The sequence below is a fragment of the Danaus plexippus genome (assembly GCF_018135715.1).
Source record: "Danaus plexippus chromosome 22 unlocalized genomic scaffold, MEX_DaPlex mxdp_27, whole genome shotgun sequence".
In the NCBI taxonomy this organism is placed as follows: domain Eukaryota; kingdom Metazoa; phylum Arthropoda; class Insecta; order Lepidoptera; family Nymphalidae; genus Danaus; species Danaus plexippus.
In genome coordinates, this window is record NW_026869855.1 from 2,213,794 (window position 1) to 2,219,507 (window position 5,714).

Sequence of the window (5,714 nt, forward strand, 5' to 3'; positions counted from 1 at the left end):
ACGGTCCGAACAATCCATCTTCGTCACTTCAATATTTCGAGACTTTAGCCAAAGTTTAACAACACTGGAAACGCGCCTGTCACGTCGTCCACCTACTTAACCGAAATTCCTTTTATAAAATATACCTACTACTTAAAAGAAACTTTTATGAGGAAAGAAAATTTGATAAAAAAACGGATCAGTTATTTTAAGTTGATATCAATTTCCGCACAGAACATTTTTATATATCATATTATATATTTTCTTACACAAAGGAATAGTGCTATTGCGTATATTATTTTGATACCTACATTACTGTTTCTCAATCAAAAATATACTCATAGCATTCTATCAATGTTCGTACTTCCTATTGTATGCTTGCAAATATCATGAAATAATATGCAAAAACTAAGCTGCTCATTAATTCTGGATTCCAAAGTTCAGTATATTCAAAAGCCAGATGAGTGTGCACAGTTTGGAAAAAGAGAAGAAAACTTTTGTTGCTCTATATTAGAAGTTAGTTATTTTTGCATAAAATGTTATTATAATAGACATCAGAATTTTATTCAGGTTTTTGTTCTAAACAAAGTTTTATGATCAGATATTTGAAAAACCACCTTCAGTCTGAGCTGATACAATTCACTGTGATGGCTTTTATAAAAGGCACAATTAATGCCTCCATGTCCGATTTTTTTCTACTGCATTTTTATTTTCTATTGAGATTTTAATATTTTTCATAACTTGGCTATTAAATTATATTTAAATTATAATATCTCATCTTGTTCCTTACTTGTACCATACTGAATTATGTAAATAACGGAAGGTAGATAAGCTCGCTTCCCCTACATCCGACGGAGTATCAGTTTGAAATGTGAGGCTAGTTATGATTCTATCAACGATTTTATATATATATATATTTACATCATACAACAGCAACATATGCATTGATACCATATTTAGTTTATAAACTTCAACCTACGTAATCGTTTGATTTAAAGAACCTATTTTTGCTATATACTACTAGTAATTTCCTTTACTGTGGGCTTTACTTTTTTTTACAATGAAATATTTATATAAATATCAGTTTTTTTATAATTATAAATATAGCTTAATTTAAGATAGTGTAAAGATGAAAACTAAGCATTATCATTAACATTTTTATATAAAATATAATCGTTGACAAGGTTCTTCAACAACCGCCCAAAAGCTAAGTAATATATTGTTTGTTTAGGATCTTTGCAGACGTCTTCATTATAGGATATGAGAAGAACCAACAAATAATTTATGGAAAGGGACATTTACGCTGTTAATTAGACTACCGCAATCTTAATTTGGACCTGGTTCATTTAGTACTTTGATATTTTGATTTTTAAGAACTAAAGTCACCTACTCTCCTAGAGACCTTCGTTTTTACGATTTCCTTTTAAGCAAAATAAACTAATTAAAGTCATTAAGCTCAAGAAATGCTCAACGTACCTGCCACTGATTTCTAATTGCTCTCTTTGAAAAGTAACAGACATTTTCTCTCTAATGTAACCTATTTTATTTTATTTTTAATTTATTTTTTAAATTGTACATTTACTATGTTTTTGTTTTAATTTGTTACAATAATGTTTATTTACTTTAACTTATATGTATAACATATTTTTTAATTTTAATACATTATACATATTGTCTTTTTTTTAAATTTTGATTTATAGCAAAAGTTTGTCTTTCATTTAAACACATTTTATTAAATATTATATATGTACATCATAACAGCATCAAACTTACTGATTAGTCATTTAAGTCCCTTAAATCGAAGTTATATTTTATCATTTTTAGTTTTTGTACTTATAATAACCTAAAAATATTTTGATTAGATAATATACTATTTATTATAAAGCTTTATTTTATAAACATTGCAATAATTGTTACATTCATTTCTTATTAGGATTTCTGTAATAACAGTTGGGTTGATAAAATCAACATTTCTTGTATATTAATTGTGTAAGAGCGTAAGATAAGCATCATAGATTTTTGTTATCTATCATAATAAACACACAACTTATCATAGGACGTATGTAAATTATCTGTGAATCGAAAATTCAATTTCATTTTTAGTTCATTATAAAACTCATTCCATGGGTTCTGAAAACCAATCTTACGGAACATCCGCGCGTTTACTTTTGTTAAATTTCATTACTCTTTTTGTTGTGCCGATAAGTATAAGTCCTGTGGCAAAAGTTTTCTATGACGTGTCTTGAAACTTCCACGGAATATTGAGAGGGTCAACTAATTTCAATAAATGCAATCGGAAGCGTAGCTGAAATAATATTTGCAATTTAACGTGATTGAATATGTTTCTTGTTGAAAGAGAGTATCTATATTTTGAAAAGGCTTGTACTGTTGAAATTTGTGGTTATCGAAAGAATGTTAATAAAGAAACGTGTCAAAATTACTTTTATTTTTCATTGGTTATTGATTATCCCAAAACAAATCTTTGTAATGATTATAAGTTCTCTTCTAATCTTAATTGCATCGCCGTTATTTTGTTGTTTATAAGCAAAACTAGAATATGTATATAAAAAGTAACTAACTGTAGTTATAGCATTAATGACCATTTTTTTTTTTTGCTAAAGGTGTTAGTATTACAGAGAGAATAATTGTCAGGGTTCTTTAAAAATTTTATGTACTAAAGGAGGCTTTTGATACAGAGAGCACGTTAACATATTTGAAATACCATGAAAATTAAATAGTAACCAGTGTGAAGTGTGAAAAAATCTAAGCAATACTGATGTACCTGGCAAATGTAAAAGATTGTAATGATATCATATTATACATACCCATATCTATTATTTGACCATTAACAGAATCTAATATGGAGTAAAGGTTTGTGAATAGTTTAATATCAATTGTAGAGAATACAAATAGCAAAATTTACAAAGAATATAAAAAAAGTTATATTTAATCGAAGTTAAATTATGTATCCTTACATTCAAATAAAAAGAATTTTAGCTTTGTGAGTTACAAGTACAATAAAAACACTAGTTCTAGGAGAGTTATGTGACCAAGTGCTAAAGGTTCTATATATGTCTTCACTTGCAGAGTAATGCAGGAGCGTCTTAACGGCAGAAACTTTAACCGTTAAAGGCCATATAACATGTCGTGCATTGAAAGATTTGGTAATAAAATGGAATTAGTTGGAGTCACTGGTAGTTTTATGTCTGTTCTATAAATTTAATTAAACATTTTAACGCTCATTGCAATCTTAGAACGTTAATGTAAAATCTTTATGGAAATGGGATCAAGCAAACAAAAAGTTTTTCCTGCTTGTAAATTAGATTGAGAAAATTTTTCACAGTCTATCTACTGTATAAATATTGGAAGGGTTAAGTAATAAGTCAGTGTAAAAAGATATCGAACCAAGAAAATACAATTATAAAATAAGTTATTTTTTTTTTATTATATACGGATTCTGGCAAATCACCACAGACCTGACATCAACATCTATAAATATATATATACTCAGACGATCAAGTTCCAGTATATTTTAAACAATCGTAGAATGATTGTGCCACCAGCTGTGAACAATATTAACTAAATAAATACTTCACCAAACAGAATTCAGGATTGCCTTTATAAAATTTATATTAAAATCATTTAAACACATCTAATAATATTGTTAGAATTCAGAAATCTAAAATCATAAAAATCAAGGCTGTCAAGATGTTTTAATGGTTTTCCTAAAACACATTTTTACATACTTTTCTTTAGCTTCACGTGTATTTTAGATTTTTGTATGTATGTATGTATGTTGAATATATGATGAATTTAAATACTTCTATAAAGATTAATCTCAAAGAACCGTTAAGGATTTTAAATAAATTCAGAAGCAGGAAATTCCAGAAAAATTACCGACAGTAGAAAGAGTTACAGGAATTAGCTTATAAATTGTGTTAGTAATAGCTTGTGGGTCTGGTCAGTATAATATAAAGCAGTTTTCACACTTCATGAAAGTTAGAATGTAATTGCGTGTTTATGCTTTCCAAATAAGATAACCCCACAAGCCTTACTTGTAGTTTAATCTATTTTAACAACATTGTTCTTTAAATAGGTAGATTAAGGTAAACTAATTCTTTTTAGTAAACAACATTGTGTCAGTCTAATTTATTGTTATATTTAGGTTCTAATTTAGTAGAAGAAAAAAACAGAGCTAAGTAATTATATTCTTATAAACATTTACCAGAAGTCAGAGCATTATACATTACCTTCTGCAACACAATTAATTGTTTAAAAGAAACTTACACACTAAGTATTTAAGGTGAAGTAATTAATAATTTTTGGAAAATGGATATATATATATGTGTGTTCATAAAATTAATGTGTTTAAAAAGTTAAGGCTTTATCTTTTCTGAGAAGTAAATATTAAAAATAAAAGAATTGTCAAGAAAAGTGGAAAAGTAAAATAATGTACACATATTGAAACGTAAATAAATTCAAGACAACTGAAGATATGTCTTTTTATTTTGTTAAAATTCAAAACAGTGGTCGAAAACCTTCGTCGGATGGTAAAAGACCGCCATTTTTTTACAAAATTTTATTTTTTCTTTATCGTATGCTACTGAGACCTTAACTTTTTTGCAAATGTTCTATTTGCATTACATAAATCGTTTACTATCCTAATAGTATTGGTAAAAGTTGTAAGCTTCGAGGATATTTTTTAGATGAGATCACGAAAGATAAATATTTTCCAATTAAAGAAATATATGTATAATAAATCTATTATAGTTTAAGATCCCGTTGCAGGATTGGTGCGTTCATCGAGTTTTTGTTTGAAACCAAATTTTTATGTTTATTTATAATAGGAGAATATTTATTTACTAGGGTGCTTATCAAAATACTATTAGCTTTGTAAAGTTCTAATACTGGGTATGTAAACTTTGTTAGCTCAATATTTAATCTTCATAGATTAATTTATCAAATTCTGCATTCATTATCTACAGGACATCTACAGAAATAGTATACCATTGCATAAAGATTTAATACCTCACTAAATTGTTTATATATACGTGTATCTATAATAAGGTTTGTTTTTCTTTACTCGTCATACATACATAAAGTGACGAAAAATCTTTTAAAATATTCAATGACAACTCCCTAACTTACGTTTTTTTTGTACTGCTTTCTATTTTCTCTTGAATCCGACATTACTTAATTGAATCAGCTATTTCTGTCAATAAATATACATAATAACAAGTTATCGTTTAATGTTTAGTTTTTTTTATTTAAATTAATAAACATTATAAAACCAGTATGTTTTTGTAATAAATGTGTTTATATTTCTATACAAAATTAAAATATCTTGAATTGACCTAAAACAACAAAACATCTGGTGGCTTTTTGAAGCAACACCCTTTTTCGTAAGATAATTTTTTGTTTAATTGAGCCTTTATTTACATAAACATAATTAGAAATTGGCTGCAAACAGGTTTAATTCGATAATATCATTCGTAAGTACAGTTTATTTGATAAATGATGTATGATTTTCGAAACGTTGAAAACTAATATGTGTGCAACAACAATTAAAAAAAAATGTTTTTCTTATAATATATATATATATATATATGTTTTTATAAAATATATATCTCCAATAAATCCCATTTAAAAGGAACTTTTAAGTCATTCACTACAGGTATGTCCACTCCAAGTTTATCGCGCTCCGGGAATGATTCCGTTATTGTAAATTTATTCAA